Consider the following 22,178-nt stretch of genomic DNA (forward strand, 5'->3'; position numbering starts at 1 on the left):
TCCCAGTGTGGTCCAACCAAGGTATATGGGGACTAGAACTGTGTGCACAGTGCTCCAATAGTGGTCCAACCCAGGTATATGGAGACCAGAACTGTGTGCACAGTGCTCCCAGTGTGGTCCAACCAATGTATATGGAGACCAGAACTGTGTGCAAAGTGCTCAAAGTGTGGTCCAACCCAGGTATATGGAGACCAGAACTGTGTGCACGGTGCTCCCAGTGTGGCCCAACCAAGGTATATGGAGACCAGAACTGTGTGCATGGTGCTCCCAGTGTGGTCCAACCAAGGTATTTGGAGACCAGAACTGTGTGCATGGTGTTCCAGTGTGATCCAACCAAGGTATCTGGAGACCAGAACTGTGTGCACAATGCTCCCAGTGTGGTCCAACACAGGTATATGGAAAGCAGAACTGTGTGCACAGTGCTCCAAGTGTGGTCCAACCCTGGTATATGGAGACCAGAACTATGTGCACAGTGCTCCCAGTGTGGTCCAACCAAGGTATATGGAGACCAGAACTGTGTGCACAGTGCTCCTAGTGTGGTCCAACCCAGATATATGGAGACCAGAACTGTGTGCACAGTGCCCCAAGTGTGGTCCAACCCAGGTATATGGAGACCAGAACTGTGTGCACAGTGCTCCCTGTGTGTTCTAACCCAGGTGTATGGAGACCAGAACTGTGTGCACAGTGCTCCCAGTGTGGTCCAACCCTGGTATATGTAGACCAGAACTGTGTGAATGGTGCTCCCAGTGTGGTCTAACCAAGGTATATGGAAACCAGAACTGTGTGCACAGTGCTGCAAGTGTGGTCCAACCCAGGTATATGGAGACCAGAACTGTGTGCACAGTGCTCCCAGTGTGGTCCAACCCAGGTATCTGGAGACCAGAACTGTGCACAGTGCCCCAAGTGTGGTCTAACCCAGATATATGGAGACCAGAACTGTGCACAGTGCTCCCAGTGTTGTCCAACCAAGCTATATGGAGACCAGAACTGTGTGCACAGTGCTCCACGTGTGGTCCAACCCAGGTATATGGAGACCAGAACTGTGTGCACGGTGCTCCCAGTGTGGCCCAACCAAGGTATATGGAGACCAGAACTGTGTGCACAGTGCTCCAAGTGTGGTCTAATTCAAGTATATGGAGACGAGAACTGTGTGCACAGTGCTCCCAGTGTGGTCTAACCAAGGTATATGGAGTCCAGAACTGTGTGCACGGTGCTCCCAGTGTGGTCTAACCAAGGTATATGGAGACCAGAACTGTGTGCACAGTGCTCCCAGTGTGGTCCAACCAAGGTATATGGAGACCAGAACTGTGCACAGTGCTCCCAGTGTGGTCCAACCAATGTATATGGAGACCAGAACTGTGTGCACAGTGCTCCAAGTGTGGTCTAACCCAGGTATATGGAGACCAGAACTGTATGCACAGTGCTCCAAGTGTGGTCCAACCCAGGTACATGGAGACCAGAACTGTGTGCACAGTGCTCCAAGTGTGGTCCAACCCAGGTATATGGAGACCAGAACTGTGTGCACCGTGCTCCCATAGTGGCCCAACCAAGGTATATGGAGACCAGAACTGTGTGCACAGTGCACCAAGTGTTGTCCAACCCTGGTATATGGAGACCATAACTGTGCACAGTGCTCCCAGTGTGGTCCAACCAAGGTATATTGTTGTAGAGAGTAGATATATATAGACTTAGGCATTAGGCACCTGCTGGATATTTAAAACTCACATAAGCTTAAATGGACACACACATAAAATGGCTGCCCAGGCATGATGGGAAACCAGGTAGTCAAGCTGTGAACTGTTGAACGTTCACTGACCGAGCAATAACCCTGTGAGGCCCACTGTAGGAATGCCTAGGAAGGCAGAGATAAGAAGGAAGCCATCTCCTGTGAACAAGGCCATAAACCAATTATTTCCCCAGGAAGAAAGATAAGAGGGAAACCATTTGCTGTAAACAAGGCTACAAACCAATTATTTCTCCCAGATGAAAGAACTAGGGAGAGAACATATAAAGTCATCGATCAACCCACATTGACAATGGTTCCCTGGTTACTAGGAGAATTCTATTGGATTAAAAAAACCTATATGTAATCTATAATCGTTATGATTGGCTTGTGTCCAGCCTGATGGGCTGTGTAACTGTAGGAAACCATTTTTTTAACTGTTGTAAAACATATAAAGGTACATGTAACTCTTTGTTCTGTGGAGAGAAACCTGGATACGGTCCTGTTTGTTTCCTCCCCGCTGAGCGTTATTAAATACCGTCAGGCGTTGGAACCGACTCTGAGTGTTGAGTGATTCTTCAGAGAAAACACTAACGCTAACATATATGGAGACCAGAACTGTGTGCACAGTGCTCCAAGTGTAGTCCAACCCAGGTATATGGAGACCAGAACTGTGTGCACGGTGCTCCCATAGTGGCCCAACCAAGGTATATGGAGACCAGAACTGTGTGCACAGTGCTCCAAGTGTGGTCCAACCCAGGTAAATGGAGACCAGAGCTTGTGCACGGTGCTCCCAGTGTGGTCTAACCCAGGTATATGGAGACCAGAACTGTGTGCACAGTGCTCCCAGTGTGGTCTAACCCAGGTATATGGAGACCAAAACTGTGCACAGTGCTCCAAGTGTGGTCTAACCCAAGTATATGGAGACCAGAACTGTGCACAGTGCTCCAAGTGTGGTCTAACCCAAGTATATGGAGACCAGAACTGTGTGTACAATGCTCCCAGTGAGGTCTAACCCAGATATATGGAGACCAGAACTGTGTGCACAGTGCTCCAAGTGTGGTCCAGCCCAGGTATATGGAGAGCAGAACTGTGTGCACGGTGCTCCCAGTGTGGTCCAAGCAAGGTATATGGAGACCAGAACTGTGTGCACAGTGCTCCCAGTGTGGTCCAACCAAGGTATATGGAGACCAGAACTGTGCACAGTGCTCCCAGTGTGGTCTAACCCAGGTATATGGAGAGCAGAACTGTGTGCACAGTGCTCCAAGTGTGGTCCAACCCAGGTATATGGAGACCAGAACTGTGTGCACAGTGCTACCAGTGTGGTCCAACCAAGGTATATGGAGACCACAACTGTGTGCACAGTGCTCCCAGTGTGGTCCAACCCAGGTATATGGAGACCAGAACTGTGTGCATGGTGCACCCAGTGTGGTCTAACCCAGGTATATGGAGACCAGAACTGTGCACAGTGCTCCCAGTGTGGTCCAACCAAGGTATATGGGGACCAGAACTGTGTGCACAGTGCTCCAAGTGTGGTCCAACCCAGGTATAATGAGACCAGGATTGTGTGCACGGTGCTCCCGGTGTGGCCCAACCAAGGTATATGGAGACCAGAACTGTGTGCATGGTGCTCCCAGTGTGCTCCAACCAAGGTATATGGAGACCAGAACTGTGTGCATGGTGCTCCCAGTGTGATCCAACCTAGGTATCTGGAGACCAGAACTGTGTGCACAATGCTCCCAGTGTGGTCCAACCCAGGTATATGGAGAGCAGAACTGTGTGCATAGTGCTCCAAGTGTGGTCCAACCAAGGTATATGGAGACCAGAACTGTGTGCACAGTGCTCCCAGTGTGGTCCAACCCTGGTATGTGGAGACCAGAACTATGTGTACAGTGCTCCCAGTGTGGTCCAACCCAGGTATATGGAGACCAGAACTGTGTGCACAGTGCTCCCTGTGTGGTCTAACCCAAGTATATGGAGACCAGAACTGTGTGCACAGTGCTCCCAGTGTGGTCCAACCCTGGTATATGGAGACCAGAACTGTGTGCACAGTGCTCCCAGTGTGGTCCAACCCAGGTATATGGAGACCAGAACTGTGTGCACAGTGCTCCAAGAGTGGTCCAACCAAGGTATATGGAGACCAGAACTGTGTGCACAGTGATCCCAGTGTGGTCTGACCCAGGTATATGGAGACCAGAACTGTGTGCATGGTGCTCCCAGTGTGGTCTTACCAAGGTATATGGAGACCAGAACTGTGTGCACAGTGCTGCAAGTGTGGTCCAACCCAGGTATATGTAGACAAGAACTGTGTGCACAGTGCTCCCAGTGTGGTCCAACCCAGGTATATGGAGACCAGAACTGTGCACAGTGCCCCAAGTGTGGTCTAACCCATATATATGGAGACCAGAACTGTGCACAGTGCTCTAAGTGTGGTCCAACCAAGGTATATGGAGACCAGAACTGTGTGCACAGTGCTCCAAGTGTGGTCCAACCCAGGTATATGTAGACCAGAACTGTGTGCACGGTGCTCCCAGTGTGGCCCAACCAAGGTATATGGAGACCAGAACTGTGTGCACAGTGCTCCAAGTGTGGTCTAATTCAAGTATATGGAGACCAGAACTGTGTGCACAGTGCTCCCAGTGTGGTCTAACCAAGGTATATGGAGACCAGAACTGTGTGCACGGTGCTCCCAGTGTGGTCTAACCAAGGTATATGGAGACCAGAACTGTGTGCACAGTGCTCCCAGTGTGGTCCAACCAAGGTATATGGAGACCAGAACTGTGTGCACAGTGCTCCAAGTGTGGTCTAACCCAGGTATATGGAGACCAGAACTGTGTGCACAGTGCTCCAAGTGTGGTCCACCCAGGTACATGGAGACCAGAACTGTGTGCACAGTGCTCCAAGTGTGGTCCAACCCAGGTATATGGAGACCAGAACTGTGTGCACGGTGCTCCCATAGTGGCCCAACCAAGGTATATGGAGACCAGAACTGTGTGCACAGTGCTCCAAGTGTTGTCCAACCCAGGTATATGGAGACCATAACTGTGCACAGTGCTCCCAGTGTGGTCCAACCAAGGTATATGGAGACCAGAACTGTTTGCACAGTGCTCCAAGTGTAGTCCAACCCAGGTATATGGAGACCAGAACTGTGTGCACGGTGCTCCCATAGTGGCCCAACCAAGGTATATGGAGACCAGAACTGTGTGCACAGTGCTCCAAGTGTGGTCCAACCGAGGTAAATGGAGACCAGAGCTTGTGCACAGTGCTCCCAGTGTGGTCTAACCCAGGTATATGGAGAGCAGAACTGTGTGCACAGTGCTCCAAGTGTGGTCCAACCCAGGTATATGGAGACCAGAACTGTGTGCACAGTGCTACCAGTGTGGTCCAACCAAGGTATATGGAGACCACAACTGTGTGCACAGTGCTCCCAGTGTGGTCCAACCCAGGTATATGGAGACCAGAACTGTGTGCATGGTGCACCCAGTGTGGTCTAACCCAGGTATATGGAGACCAGAACTGTGCACAGTGCTCCCAGTGTGGTCCAACCAAGGTATATGGGGACCAGAACTGTGTGCACAGTGCTCCAAGTGTGGTCCAACCCAGGTATATGGAGACCAGGACTGTGTGCACGGTGCTCCCGGTGTGGCCCAACCAAGGTATATGGAGACCAGAACTGTGTGCATGGTGCTCCCAGTGTGGTCCAACCAAGGTATATGGAGACCAGAACTGTGTGCATGGTGCTCCCAGTGTGATCCAACCTAGGTATCTGGAGACCAGAACTGTGTGCACAATGCTCCCAGTGTGGTCCAACCCAGGTATATGGAGAGCAGAACTGTGTGCATAGTGCTCCAAGTATGGTCAAACCAAGGTATATGGAGACCAGAACTGTGTGCACAGTGCTCCCAGTGTGGTCCAACCCTGGTATGTGGAGACCAGAACTATGTGTACAGTGCTCCCAGTGTGGTCCAACCAAGGTATATGGAGACCAGAACTGTGTGCACAGTGCTCCCAGTGTGGTCCAACCCAGGTATATGGAGACCAGAACTGTGTGCACAGTGCCCCAAGTGTGGTCCAACCCAGGTATATGGAGACCAGAACTGTGTGCACAGTGCTCCCTGTGTGGTCTAACCCAGGTATATGGAGACCAGAACTGTGTGCACAGTGCTCCCAGTGTGGTCCAACCCTGGTATATGGAGACCAGAACTGTGTGCACAGTGCTCCCAGTGTGGTCCAACCCAGGTATATGGAGACCAGAACTGTGTGCACAGTGCTCCAAGAGTGGTCCAACCAAGGTATATGGAGACCAGAACTGTGTGCACAGTGATCCCAGTGTGGTCTGACCCAGGTATATGGAGACCAGAACTGTGTGCATGGTGCTCCCAGTGTGGTCTAACCAAGGTATATGGAGACCAGAACTGTGTGCACAGTGCTGCAAGTGTGGTCCAACCCAGGTATATGTAGACAAGAACTGTGTGCACAGTGCTCCCAGTGTGGTCCAACCCAGGTATATGGAGACCAGAACTGTGCACTGTGCCCCAAGTGTGGTCTAACCCATATATATGGAGACCAGAACTGTGCACAGTGCTCCCAGTGTGGTCCAACCAAGGTATATGGAGACCAGAACTGTGTGCACAGTGCTCCAAGTGTGGTCCAACCCAGGTATATGTAGACCAGAACTGTGTGCACGGTGCTCCCAGTGTGGCCCAACCAAGGTATATGGAGACCAGAACTGTGTGCACAGTGCTCCAAGTGTGGTCTAATTCAAGTATATGGAGACCAGAACTGTGTGCACAGTGCTCCCAGTGTGGTCTAACCAAGGTATATGGAGACCAGAACTGTGTGCACGGTGCTCCCAGTGTGGTCTAACCAAGGTATATGGAGACCAGAACTGTGTGCACAGTGCTCCAAGTGTGGTCCAACCCAGGTATATGGAGACCAGAACTGTGTGCACGGTGCTCCCATAGTGGCCCAACCAAGGTATATGGAGACCAGAACTGTGTGCACAGTGCTCCAAGTGTTGTCCAACCCAGGTATATGGAGACCATAACTGTGCACAGTGCTCCCAGTGTGGTCCAACCAAGGTATATGGAGACCAGAACTGTGTGCACAGTGCTCCAAGTGTAGTCCAACCCAGGTATATGGAGACCAGAACTGTGTGCACGGTGCTCACATAGTGGCCCAACCAAGGTATATGGAGACCAGAACTGTGTGCACAGTGCTCCAAGTGTGGTCCAACCCAGGTAAATGGAGACCAGAGCTTGTGCACAGTGCTCCCAGTGTGGTCTAACCCAGGTATATGGAGAGCAGAACTGTGTGCACAGTGCTCCAAGTGTGGTCCAACCCAGGTATATGGAGACCAGAACTGTGTGCATGGTGCACCCAGTGTGGTCTAACCCAGGTATATGGAGACCAGAACTGTGCACAGTGCTCCCAGTGTGGTCCAACCAAGGTATATGGGGACCAGAACTGTGTGCACAGTGCTCCAAGTGTGGTCCAACCCTGGTATATGGAGACCAGGACTGTGTGCACGGTGCTCCCGGTGTGGCCCAACCAAGGTATATGGAGACCAGAACTGTGTGCATGGTGCTCCCAGTGTGGTCCAACCAAGGTATATGGAGACCAGAACTGTGTGCATGGTGCTCCCAGTGTGATCCAACCTAGGTATCTGGAGACCAGAACTGTGTGCACAATGCTCCCAGTGTGGTCCAACCCAGGTATATGGAGAGCAGAACTGTGTGCATAGTGCTCCAAGTGTGGTCCAACCAAGGTATATGGAGACCAGAACTGTGTGCACAGTGCTCCCAGTGTGGTCCAACCCTGGTATGTGGAGACCAGAACTATGTGTACAGTGCTCCCAGTGTTGTCCAACCAAGGTATATGGAGACCAGAACTGTGTGCACAGTGCTCCCAGTGTGGTCCAACCCAGGTATATGGAGAACAGAACTGTGTGCACAGTGCCCCAAGTGTGGTCCAACCCAGGTATATGGAGACCAGAACTGTGTGCACAGTGCTCCCTGTGTGGTCTAACCCAGGTATATGGAGACCAGAACTGTGTGCACAGTGCTCCCAGTGTGGTCCAACCCTGGTATATGGAGACCAGAACTGTGTGCACAGTGCTCCCAGTGTGGTCCAACCCAGGTATATGGAGACCAGAACTGTGTGCACAGTGCTCCAAGAGTGGTCCAACCAAGGTATATGGAGACCAGAACTGTGTGCACAGTGATCCCAGTGTGGTCTGACCCAGGTATATGGAGACCAGAACTGTGTGCATGGTGCTCCCAGTGTGGTCTAACCAAGGTATATGAGACCAGAACTGTGTGAACAGTGCTGCAAGTGTGGTCCAACCCAGGTATATGGAGACAAGAACTGTGTGCACAGTGCTCCCAGTGTGGTCCAACCCAGGTATATGGAGACCAGAACTGTGCACAGTGCCCCAAGTGTGGTCTAACCCATATATATGGAGACCAGAACTGTGCACAGTGCTCCCAGTGTGGTCCAACCAAGGTATATGGAGACCAGAACTGTGTGCACAGTGCTCCAAGTGTGGTCCAACCCAGGTATATGGAGACCAGAACTGTGTGCACGGTGCTCCCAGTGTGGCCCAACCAAGGTATATGGAGACCAGAACTGTGTGCACAGTGCTCCAAGTGTGGTCTAATTCAAGTATATGGAGACCAGAACTGTGTGCACAGTGCTCCCAGTGTGGTCTAACCAAGGTATATGGAGACCAGAACTGTGTGCACGGTGCTCCCAGTGTGGTCTAACCAAGGTATATGGAGACCAGAACTGTGTGCACAGTGCTCCCAGTGTGGTCCAACCAAGGTATATGGAGACCAGAACTGTGCACAGTGCTCCCAGTATGGTCCAACAAATGTATATGGAGACCAGAACTGTGTGCACAGTGCTCCAAGTGTGGTCCAACCCAGGTATATGGAGACCAGAACTGTGTGCACGGTGCTCCCAGTGTCGTCTAACCCAGGTATATGGAGACCAGAACTGTGTGCACAGTGCTACAAGTGTGGTCCAACCCAGGTATATGGAGACCAGAACTGTGTGCACAGTGCTCCCAGTGTGGTCCAACCAAGGTATATGGAGACCAGAACTGTGTGCACAGTGCTCCCAGTGTGGTCCAACCCAGGTATATGGAGACCAGAACTGTGTGCATGGTGCTCCCAGTGTGGCCTAACCCAGGTATATGGAGACCAGACCTGTGCACAGTGCTCCCAGTGTGGTCCAACCAATGTATATGGAGACCAGAACTGTGTGCACAGTGCCCCAAGTGTAGTCCAACCCAGGTATATGGAGACCAGAACTGTGTGCACGGTGCTCCCATAGTGGCCCAACCAAGGTATATGGAGACCAGAACTGTGTGCACAGTGCTCCAAGTGTGGTCCAACCCAGGTATATGGAGACCAGAACTGTGTGCACGGTGCTCCCAGTGTGGTCTAACCCAGGTATATGGAGACCAGAACTGTGTGCACAGTGCTCCCAGTGTGGTCTAACACAGGTATATGTAGACCAGAACTGTGTGCACATTGTTCCAAGTGTGGTCTAACCCAGATATATGGAGACCAGAACTGTGCACAGTGCTCCAAGTGTGGTCTAACCCAAGTGTATGGAGACCAGAACTGTGTGCACGGTGCTATCAGTGTGGTCCAACCCAGATATATGGAGACCAGAACTTTGTGCACAGTGCTCCAAGTGTGGTGCAACCCAGGTATTTGGAGACCAGAACTGTGTGTACAATGCTCCCAGTGTGGTGTAACCCAGATATATGGAGACCAGAACTGTGCGCACAGTGCTCCAAGTGTGGTCCAATTCAGGTATATGGAGACCAGAACTGTGTGCACGGTGCTCCCAGTGTGGTCCAACCAAGGTATATGGAGACCAGAACTGTGTGCACAGTGCTCCCAGTGTGGTCCAACAAAGGTATATGGAGACCAGAACTGTGCACAGTGCTCCCAGTGTGGTCCAACCAATGTATATGGAGACCAGAACTGTGTGCACAGTGCTCCAAGTGTGGTCCAACCCAGGTATATGGAGACCAGAACTGTCTGCACGGTGCTCCCAGTGTGGTCTAACCCAGGTATATGGAGACCAGAACTTTGTGCACAGTGCTCCAGATGTGCTCCAACCCAGGTATATGGAGAACAGAACTGTGTGCACAGTGCTTCCAGTGTGGTCCAACTAAGGTATATGGAGACCAGAATTGTGTGCACAGTGCTCCCAGTGTGGTCCAACCCAGGTATATGGAGACCAGAACTGTGTGCACGGTGCTCAAAGTGTGGTCTAACCCAGGAATATGGAGACCAGAACTGTGTGCACAGTGCTCCTAGTGTGGTACAACCCAGGTATATGGAGACCAGAACTGTGTGCACAGTGCTCCCAGTGTGGTCCAACCAAGGTATATGGAGACCAGAACTGTGTGCACAGTGCTCCCAGTGTGGTCTAACCCAGGTATATGGAGACCAGAACTGTGTGCACAGTGCTCCCAGTGTGGTCTAACCCAGGTATATGGAGACCAGAACTGTGTGCACGGTGCTCCAAGTGTGGTCCAACCAAGGTATATGGAGACCAGAACTGTGTGCACAGTGCTCCCAGTGTGGTCCAACCCAGGTATATGGAGACCAGAACTGTGTGCACGGTGCTCCCAGTGTGGTCCAACCAAGGTATATGGAGACCAGAACTGTGCACAGTGCTCCCAGTGTGGTCCAACCAATGTATATGGAGACCAGAACTGTGTGCACAGTGCTCCAAGTGTGGTCCAACCCAGGTATATGGAGACAAGAACTGTGTGCACAGTGCTCCCAGTGTGAACCAACCCAGGTATATGGAGACCAGAACTGTGCACAGTGCCCCAAGTGTGGTCTAACCCATATATATGGAGACCAGAACTGTGCACAGTGCTCCCAGTGTGGTCCAACCAAGGTATATGGAGACCAGAACTGTGTGCACAGTGCTCCAAGTGTGGTCCAACCCAGGTATATGGAGACCAGAACTGTGTGCACGGTGCTCCCAGTGTGGCCCAACCAAGGTATATGGAGACCAGAACTGTGTGCACAGTGCTCCAAGTGTGGTCTAATTCAAGTATATGGAGACCAGAACTGTGTGCACAGTGCTCCCAGTGTGGTCTAACCAAGGAATATGGAGACCAGAACTGTGTGCACGGTGCTCCCAGTGTGGTCTAACCAAGGTATATGGAGACCAGAACTGTGTGCACAGTGCTCCCAGTGTGGTCCAACCAAGGTATATGGAGACCAGAACTGTGCACAGTGCTCCCAGTGTGGTCCAACAAATGTATATGGAGACCAGAACTGTGTGCACAGTGCTCCAAGTGTGGTCCAACCCAGGTATATGGAGACCAGAACTGTGTGCACGGTGCTCCCAGTGTGGTCTAAGCCAGGTATATGGAGACCAGAACTGTGTGCACAGTGCTACAAGTGTGGTCCAACTCAGGTATATGGAGACCAGAACTGTGTGCACAGTGCTCCCAGTGTGGTCCAACCAAGGTATATGGAGACCAGAACTGTGTGCACAGTGCTCCCAGTGTGGTCCAACCCAGGTATATGGAGACCAGAACTGTGTGCATGGTGCTCCCAGTGTGGCCTAACCCAGGTATATGGAGACCAGACCTGTGCACAGTGCTCCCAGTGTGGTCCAACCAATGTATATGGAGACCAGAACTGTGTGCACAGTGCTCCAAGTGTAGTCCAACCCAGGTATATGGAGACCAGAACTGTGTGCACGGTGCTCCCATAGTGGCCCAACCAAGGTATATGGAGATCAGAACTGTGTGCACAGTGCTCCAAGTGTGGTCCAACCCAGGTATATGGAGACCAGAACTGTGTGCACGGTGCTCCCAGTGTGGTCTAACCCAGGTATATGGAGACCAGAACTGTGTGCACATTGCTCCCAGTGTGGTCTAACACAGGTATATGTAGACCAGAACTGTGTGCACATTGCTCCAAGTGTGGTCTAACCCAGATATATGGAGACCAGAACTGTGCACAGTGCTCCAAGTGTGGTCTAACCCAAGTGTATGGAGACCAGAACTGTGTGCACGGTGCTATCAGTGTGGTCCAACCCAGATATACGGAGACCAGAACTTTGTGCACAGTGCTACAAGTGTGGTGCAACCCAGGTATATGGAGACCAGAACTGTGTGCACAGTGCTCCCAGTGTGGTCCAACAAAGGTATATGGAGACCAGAACTGTGCACAGAGCTCCCAGTGTGGTCTAACCCAGATATATGGAGACCAGAACTGTGTGCACAGTGCTCCAAGTGTGGTCCAATTCAGGTATATGGAGACCAGAACTGTGTGCACGGTGCTCCCAGTGTGGTCCAACCAAGGTATATGGAGACCAGAACTGTGTGCACAGTGCTCCCAGTGTGGTCCAACAAAGGTATATGGAGACCAGAACTGTGCACAGAGCTCCCAGTGTGGTCCAACCAATGTATATGGAGACCAGAACTGTGTGCACAGTGCTCCAAGTGTGGTCCAACCCAGGTATATGGAGACCAGAACTGTCTGCACGGTGCTCCCAGAGTGGTCTAACCCAGGTATATGGAGACCAGAACTGTGTGCACAGTGCTCCAAGTGTGCTCCAACCCAGGTATATGGAGAACAGAACTGTGTGCACAGTGCTTCCAGTGTGGTCCAACTAAGGTATATGGAGACCAGAATTGTGTGCACAGTGCTCCCAGTGTGGTCCAACCCAGGTATATGGAGACCAGAACTGTGTGCATGGTGCTCCCAGTGTGGTCCAACCCAGGTATATGGAGACCAGAACTGTGTGCACGGTGCTCCCAGTGTGTTCCAACCCAGGTATATGGAGACCAGAACTGTGTGCACGGTGCTCCCAGTGTGGCCCAACCAAGGTATATGGAGACCAGAACTGTGTGCACAGTGCTCCAAGTGACGTCCAACCCAGGTATATGGAGACCAGAACTGTGTGCACGGTGCTCAAAGTGTGGTCTAACCCAGGAATATGGAGACCAGAACTGTGTGCACAGTGCTCCAAGTGTGGTACAACCCAGGTATATGGAGACCAGAACTGTGTGCACAGTGCTCCCAGTGTGGTCCAACCAAGGTATATGGAGACCAGAACTGTGTGCACAGTGCTCCCAGTGTGGTCTAACCAAGGTATATGGAGACCAGAACTGGTGTGCACAGTGCTCTCAGTGTGGTCTAACCCAGGTATATGGAGACCAGAACTGTGTGCACGGTGCTCCAAGTGTGGTCCAACCAAGGTATATGGAGACCAGAACTGTGTGCACAGTGCTCCAAGTGTGGTCCAACCCAGGTATATGGAGACCAGAACTGTGTGCACGGTGCTCCCAGTGTGGTCCAACCAAGGTATATGGAGACCAGAACTGTGTGCACAGTGCTCCCAGTGTGGTCCAACCAAGGTATATGGAGACCAGAACTGTGCACAGTGCTCCCAGTGTGGTCCAACCAATGTATATGGAGACCAGAACTGTGTGCACAGTGCTCCAAGTGTAGTCCAACCCAGGTATATGGAGACAAGAACTGTGTGCACGGTGCTCCCAGTGTGGTCTAGCCCAGGTATATGGAGACCAGAACTGTGTGCAAAGTGCTCCAAGTGTGGTCCAACCCAGGTATATGGAGACCAGAACTGTGTGCACAGTGCTCCCAGTGTGGTCCAACCAAGGTATATGGAGACCAAAACTGTGTGCACAGTGCTCCCAGTGTGGTCCAAGTCAGGTATATGGAGACAAGAACTGTGTGCATGGTGCTCCCAGTGTGGACTAACCCAGGTATATGGAGACCGGAACTGTGCACAGTGCTCCCAGTGTGGTCCAACCAAGGTATATGGAGACCAGAACTGTGTGCAGAGTGCTCCAAGTGTAGTCCAACCCAGGTATATGGAGACCAGAACTGTGTGCACGGTGCTCCCAGTGTGGCCCAACCCAGGTATATGGAGACCAGAACTGTGTGCACAGTGCTCCAAGTGTGGTCCAACCCAGGTATATGGAGACCAGAACTGTGTGCACGGTGCTCCCAGTGTGGTCTAACCCAGGTATATGGAGACCAGAACTGTGTGCACAGTGCTCCCAGTGTGGTCTAACCCAGGTATATGTAGACCAGAACTGTGTGCACATTGCTCCAAGTGTGGTCTAACCCAGATATATGGAGACCAGAACTGTGCACAGTGCTCCAAGTGTGGTCTAACCCAAGTATATGGAGACCAGAACTGTGTGCACGGTGCTCCCAGTGTGGTCCAACCAAGGTATATGGAGACCAGAACTGTGTGCACAGTGCTCCCAGTGTGGTCCAGCCAAGGTATCTGGAGACCAGAACTGTGCACAGTGCTCCCGGTGTTGTCTAACCCAGGTATATGGAGACCAGAACTGTGTGCACAGTTCTCCAAGTGTGGTCCAACTAAGGTATATGGAGACCAGAACTGTGTGCACAGTGCTCCCAGTGTTGTCCAACCCAGGTATTTGGAGACCAGAACTGTGTGCATGGTGCTCCCAGTGTGGTCCAACCCAGGTATATGGAGACAAGAACTGTGTGCACAGTGCTCCGAGTGTGGTCTAACCCAGGTATATGGAGACCAGAACTGTGCACAGCGCTCCCAGTGTGGTCCAACCAAGGTATATGGAGACCAGAACTGTGTGCACAGTGCTCCCAGTGTGGACCAACCCAGGTATATGGAGACCAGAACTGTGTGCACAGTGCTCCCAGTGTGGTCTAACCCAGGTATATGGAGACCAGAACTGTGTGCACAGTGCTCCAAGTGTGGTCTAACCCAGGTATATGGAGACCAGAACTGTGTGCACAGTGCTCCCAGTGTGGTCCAACCCAGATATATGGAGACCTGAACTGTGTGCACAGTGCTCCAAGTGTTGTCTAACCCAGGTATATGGAGACCAGAACTGTGTGCACAGTGCACCCAGTGTGGTCTAACCCAGGTATATGGAGACCAGAACTGTGTGCATGTTGCTCCTTGTGTGGTCCAACCAAGGTATATGGAGACCAGAACTGTGTGCATGGTGCTCCCAGTGTGATCATACAAGGTATCTGGAGACCAGAGCTGTGTGCACAGTGCTCCCAGTGTGGTACAACCCAGGTATATGGAGACCAGAACTGTGTGCACAGTGCTCCCAGTGTGGTCCAACTAAGGTATATGGAGACCAGAACTGTGTGCACAGCGCTCCAAGTGTGGTCCAACCCAGTTATATGGAGACCAGAACTGTGTGCACGGTGCTCCCAGTGTGGTCCAACCAAGGTATATGGAGACCAGAACTGTGCACAGTGCTCCAAGTGTGGTCTAACCCAAGGATATGGAGACCAGAACTGTGTGTACAATGCTCCCAGTGTGGTCCAACCAAGGTATATGGAGACCAGAACTGTGCACAATGCTTTCAGTGTGGTCCAACAAATGTATATGGAGATAAGAACTGTGTGCACAGTGCTCCAAGTGTGGTCCAACCCAGGTATATGGAGACCAGAACTGTGTGCACGATGCTCCCAGTGTGGTCTAACCCAGGTATCTGGAGACCAGAACTGTGTGCACAGTGCTCCAAGTGTGGTCCAACCCAGGTATATGGAGACCAGAACTGTGTGCACAGTGCACCCAGTGTGGTCCAACCAAGGTATATGGAGACCAGAACTGTGTGCACAGTGCTCCCAGTGTGGTCCAACCCAGGTATATGGAGACCAGAACTGTGTGCATATTGCTCCCAGTGTGGTCTAACCCAGGTATATGGAGACCAGAACTGTGTGCACAGTGCTCCCAGTGTGGTCCATCCAAGGTATATGGAGACCAGAACTGTGTGCACAGTGCTCCAAGTGTGGTCCAACCCAGGTATATGGAGACCAGAACTGTGTGCACGGTGCTCCCAGTGTGGCCCAACCAAGGTATATGGAGACGAGAACTGTGTGCACAGTGCTCCAAGTGTGGTCCAACCCAGGTGTATGGAGACCAGAACTGTGTGCACGGTGGTCCCAGTGTGGTCTAACCCAGGTATATGGAGACCAGAACTGTGTGCACAGTGCTCCCAGTGTGGTCTAACCCAGGTATATGTAGACCAGAACTGTGTGCACAGTGCTCCAAGTGTGGTCTAACCCAGATATATGGAGACCAGAACTGTGCACAGTGCTCCAAGTGTCGTCTAACCCAAGGATATGGAGACCATAACTGTGTTTACAATGCTCCCAGTGTGGTCTAACCCAGATATATGGAGACCAGAACTGTGTGCACAGTGCTCCAAGTGTGGTCCAACCCAGGTATATGGAGACCAGAACTGTGTGTACAATGCTCCCAGTGTGGTCTAACCCGGATATATGGAGACCAGAACTGTGTGCACAGTGCTCCAAGTGTGGTCCAACCCAGGTATATGGAGACCAGAACTGTGTGCACGGTGCTCCCAGTGTGGTCCAACCAAGGTATATGGAGACCAGAACTGTGTGCACAGTGCTCCAAGTGTGGTCCAACCCAGGTATATGTAGACCAGAACTGTGTGCACGGTGCTCCCAGTGTGGTCTAACCCAGGTATATGGAGACCAGAACTGTGTGCACAGTGCTCGAAGTGTGGTCCAACCCAGGTATATGGAGACCAGAACTGTGTGCACAGTGCTCCCAGTGTGGTCCAACCAAGGTATATGGAGACCAGAACTGTGTGCACAGTGCTCCTAGTGTGGTCCAACCCAGGTATATGGAGACCAGAACTGTGTGCACAGTGCTCCCAGTGTGGTCCAACCCAGGTATTTGGAGACCAGAACTGTGTGCATGGTGCTCCCAGTGAGGTCCAACCCAGGTATATGGAGACAAGAACTGTGTGCACAGTGCTCCGAGTGTGGTCTAACCCAGGTATATGGAGACCAGAACTGTGCACAGTGCTCCCAGTGTAGTCCAACCAAGGTATATGGAGACTAGAACTGTGTGCACAGTGCTCCCAGTGTGGACCAACCCAGGTATATGGAGACCAGAACTGTGTGCACAGTGCTCCCAGTGTGGTCTAACCCAGGTATATGGAGACCAGAACTGTGTGCACAGTGCTCCCAGTGTGGTCCAACCCAGATATATGGAGACCTGAACTGTGTGCACAGTGCTCCAAGTGTGGTCTAACCCAGGTATATGGAGACCAGAACTGTGTGCACAGTGCTCCCAGTGTGGTCTAACCCAGGTATATGGAGACCAGAACTGTGTGCATGTTGCTCCCAGTGTGGTCCAACCAAGGTATATGGAGACCAGAACTGTGTGCATGGTGCTCCCAGTGTGATCCAACCAACGTATCTGGAGACCAGAGCTGTGTGCACAGTGCTCCCAGTGTGGTACAACCCAGGTATATGGAGACCAGAACTGTGTGCACAGTGCTCCAAGTGTGGTCCAACCCAGGTATATGGAGACCAGAACTGTGTGCACAGTGCTCCCAGTGTGGTCCAACTAAGGTATATGGAGACCAGAACTGTGTGCACAGCGCTCCAAGTGTGGTCCAACCCAGGTATATGGAGACCAGAACTGTGTGCACGGTGATCCCAGTGTGGTCCAACCAAGGTATATGGAGACCAGAACTGTGTGCACAGTGCTCCCAGTGTGGTCCAACCAATGTATATGGAGACCAGAACTGTGCATAATGCTCCCAGTGTGGTCCAACCAATGTATATGGAGACCAGAACTGTGTGCACAGTGCTCCAAGTGTGGTCCAACCCAGGTATATGGAGACCAGAACTGTGTGCACGATGCTCCCAGTGTAGTCTAACCCAGGTATATGGAGACCAGAACTGTGTGCACAGTGCTCCAAGTGTTGTCCAACCCAGGTATATGGAGACCAGAACTGTGTGCACAGTGCACCCAGTGTGGTCCAACCAAGGTATATGGAGACCAGAACTGTGTGCACAGTGCTCCCAGTGTGGTCCAACCCAGGTATATGGAGACCAGAACAGTGTGCATGTTGCTCCCAGTGTGGTCTAACCCAGGTATATGGAGACCAGAACTGTGTGCACAGTGCTCCCAGTGTGGTCCAACCAAGGTATATGGAGACCAGAACTGTGTGCACAGTGCTCCAATTGTGGTCCAACCCAGGTATATGGAGACCAGAACTGTGTGCACGGTGCTCCCAGTGTGGCCCAACCAAGGTATATGGAGACCAGAACTGTGTGCACAGTGCTCCAAGTGTGGTCCAACCCATGTGTATGGAGACCAGAACTGTGTGCACGGTGCTCCCAGTGTGGTCTAACCCAGGTATATGGAGACCAGAACTGTGTGCACAGTGCTCCCAGTGTGGTCTAACCCAGGTATATGTAGATCAGAACTGTGTGCACAGTGCTCCAAGTGTGGTCTAACCCAGATATATGGAGACCAGAACTGTGCACAGTGCTCCATGTGTGGTCTAACCCAAGGATATGGAGACCATAACTGTGTGTACAATGCTCCCAGTGTGGTCTAACACAGATATATGGAGACCAGAACTGTGTGCACAGTGCTCCAAGTGTGGTCCAACCCAGGTATATGGAGACCAGAACTGTGTGTACAATGCTCCCAGTGTGGTCTAACCCGGATATATGGAGACCAGAACTGTGTGCACAGTGCTCCAAGTGTGGTCCAACCCAGGTATATGGAGACCAGAACTGTGTGCACGGTGCTCTCAGTGTGGTCCAACCAAGGTATATGGAGACCAGAACTGTGTGCACAGTGCTCACAGTGTGGTCCAACCAATGTATATAGAGACCAGAACTGTGTGCACAGTGCTCCAAGTGTGGTCCAACCCAGGTATATGTAGACCAGAACTGTGTGCACGGTGCTCCCAGTGTGGTCTAACCCAGGTATATGGAGACCAGGACTGTGTGGACAGTGCTCCAAGTGTGGTCCAACCCAGGTATATGGAGACCAGAACTGTGTGCACAGTGCTCCCAGTGTGGTCCAACCAAGGTATATGGAGACCAGAACTGTGTGCACAGTGCTCCCAGTGTGGTCCAACCCAGGTATATGGAGACCAGAACTGTGTGCATGGTGCTCCCAGTGTGGTCCAAGCCAGGTATATGGAGACCAGAACTGTGTGCATGGTGCTCCCAGTGTGGTCTAACCCAGGTATATGGAGACCAGAACTGTGCACAGTGCTCCCAGTGTGGTCCAACCAAGGTATATGGAGACCAGAACTGTGTGCACAGTGCTCACAGTGTGGTCCAACCAATGTATATGGAGACCAGAACTGTGTGCACAGTGCTCCAAGTGTGGTCCAACCCAGATATATGTAGACCAGAACTGTGTGCACGGTGCTCCCAGTGTGGTCTAACCCAGGTATATGGAGACCAGAACTGTGTGCACAGTGCTCCAAGTGTGGTCCAACCCAGGTATATGGAGACCAGAACTGTGTGCACAGTGCTCCCAGTGTGGTCCAACCAAGGTCTATGGAGACCAGAACTGTGTGCACAGTGCTCCCAGTGTGGTCCAACCCAGGTATATGGAGACCAGAACTGTGTGCACAGTGCTCCCAGTGTGGTCCAAGCCAGGTATATGGAGACCAGAACTGTGTGTATGGTGCTCCCAGTGTGGTCTAACCCAGGTATATGGAGACCAGAACTGTGCACAGTGCTCCCAGTGTGGTCCAACCAAGGTATATGGAGACCAGAACTGTGTGCACAGTGCTCCAAGTGTAGTCCAACCCAGGTATATGGAGACCAGAACTGTGTGCACGGTGCTCCCAGTGTGGCCTAACCCAGGTATATGGACACCAGAACTGTGTGCACAGTGCTCCAAGTGTGGTCCAACACAGGTATATGGAGACCAGAACTGTGTGCACGGTGCTCCCAGTGTGGTCTAACCCAGGTATATGGAGACCAGAACTGTGGGCACAGTGCTCCCAGTGTGGTCCAACCAAGGTATATGGAGACCAGAACTGTGTGCACAGTGCTCCCAGTGTGGTCTAACCCAGGTATATGGAGACCAGAACTGTGCACAGCGCTCCCAGTGTGGTCCAACCAAGGTATATGGAGACCAGAACTGTGTGCACAGTGCTCCCAGTGTGGACCAACCCAGGTATATGGAGACCAGAACTGTGTGCACAGTGCTCCCAGTGTGGTCTAACCCAGGTATATGGAGACCAGAACTGTGTGCACAGTGCTCCAAGTGTGGTCTAACCCAGGTATATGGAGACCAGAACTGTGTGCACAGTGCTCCCAGTGTGGTCCAACCCAGATATATGGAGACCTGAACTGTGTGCACAGTGCTCCAAGTGTTGTCTAACCCAGGTATATGGAGACCAGAACTGTGTGCACAGTGCTCCCAGTGTGGTCTAACCCAGGTATATGGAGACCAGAACTGTGTGCATGTTGCTCCTAGTGTGGTCCAACCAAGGTATATGGAGACCAGAACTGTGTGCATGGTGCTCCCAGTGTGATCATACAAGGTATCTGGAGACCAGAGCTGTGTGCACAGTGCTCCCAGTGTGGTACAACCCAGGTATATGGAGACCAGAACTGTGTGCACAGTGCTCCCAGTGTGGTCCAACTAAGGTATATGGAGACCAGAACTGTGTGCACAGCGCTCCAAGTGTGGTCCAACCCAGTTATATGGAGACCAGAACTGTGTGCACGGTGCTCCCAGTGTGGTCCAACCAAGGTATATGGAGACCAGAACTGTGCACAGTGCTCCAAGTGTGGTCTAACCCAAGGATATGGAGACCAGAACTGTGTGTACAATGCTCCCAGTGTGGTCCAACCAAGGTATATGGAGACCAGAACTGTGCACAATGCTCCCAGTGTGGTCCAACAAATGTATATGGAGATAAGAACTGTGTGCACAGTGCTCCAAGTGTGGTCCAACCCAGGTATATGGAGACCAGAACTGTGTGCACGATGCTCCCAGTGTGGTCTAACCCAGGTATCTGGAGACCAGAACTGTGTGCACAGTGCTCCAAGTGTGGTCCAACCCAGGTATATGGAGACCAGAACTGTGTGCACAGTGCACCCAGTGTGGTCCAACCAAGGTATATGGAGACCAGAACTGTGTGCACAGTGCTCCCAGTGTGGTCCAACCCAGGTATATGGAGACCAGAACTGTGTGCATATTGCTCCCAGTGTGGTCTAACCCAGGTATATGGAGACCAGAACTGTGTGCACAGTGCTCCCAGTGTGGTCCAACCAAGGTATATGGAGACCAGAACTGTGTGCACAGTGCTCCAATGGTGGTCCAACCCAGGTATATGGAGACCAGAACTGTGTGCACGGTGCTCCCAGTGTGGCCCAACCAAGGTATATGGAGACCAGAACTGTGTGCACAGTGCTCCAAGTGTGGTCCAACCCAGGTGTATGGAGACCAGAACTGTGTGCACGGTGGTCCCAGTGTGGTCTAACCCAGGTATATGGAGACCAGAACTGTGTGCACAGTGCTCCCAGTGTGGTCTAACCCAGGTATATGTAGACCAGAACTGTGTGCACAGTGCTCCAAGTGTGGTCTAACCCAGATATATGGAGACCAGAACTGTGCACAGTGCTCCAAGTGTCGTCTAACCCAAGGATATGGAGACCATAACTGTGTTTACAATGCTCCCAGTGTGGTCTAACCCAGATATATGGAGACCAGAACTGTGTGCACAGTGCTCCAAGTGTGGTCCAACCCAGGTATATGGAGACCAGAGCTGTGTGTACAATGCTCCCAGTGTGGTCTAACCCGGATATATGGAGACCAGAACTGTGTGCACAGTGCTCCAAGTGTGGTCCAACCCAGGTATATGGAGACCAGAACTGTGTGCACGGTGCTCCCAGTGTGGTCCAACCAAGGTATATGGAGACCAGAACTGTGTGCACAGTGCTCCAAGTGTGGTCCAACCCAGGTATATGTAGACCAGAACTGTGTGCACGGTGCTCCCAGTGTGGTCTAACCCAGGTATATGGAGACCAGAACTGTGTGCACAGTGCTCGAAGTGTGGTCCAACCCAGGTATATGGAGACCAGAACTGTGTGCACAGTGCTCCCAGTGTGGTCCAACCACGGTATATGGAGACCAGAACTGTGTGCACAGTGCTCCTAGTGTGGTCCAACACAGGTATATGGAGACCAGAACTGTGTGCACAGTGCTCCCAGTGTGGTCCAACCCAGGTATTTGGAGACCAGAACTGTGTGCATGGTGCTCCCAGTGTGGTCCAACCCAGGTATATGGAGACAAGAACTGTGTGCACAGTGCTCCGAGTGTGGTCTAACCCAGGTATATGGAGACCAGAACTGTGCACAGTGCTCCCAGTGTAGTCCAACCAAGGTATATGGAGACTAGAACTGTGTGCACAGTGCTCCCAGTGTGGACCAACCCAGGTATATGGAGACCAGAACTGTGTGCACAGTGCTCCCAGTGTGGTCTAACCCAGGTATATGGAGACCAGAACTGTGTGCACAGTGCTCCCAGTGTGGTCCAACCCAGATATATGGAGACCTGAACTGTGTGCACAGTGCTCCAAGTGTGGTCTAACCCAGGTATATGGAGACCAGAACTG

This window comes from Pristiophorus japonicus, unplaced genomic scaffold (genome assembly GCF_044704955.1).
Source record: "Pristiophorus japonicus isolate sPriJap1 unplaced genomic scaffold, sPriJap1.hap1 HAP1_SCAFFOLD_1119, whole genome shotgun sequence".
Lineage (NCBI taxonomy): Eukaryota > Metazoa > Chordata > Chondrichthyes > Pristiophoridae > Pristiophorus > Pristiophorus japonicus.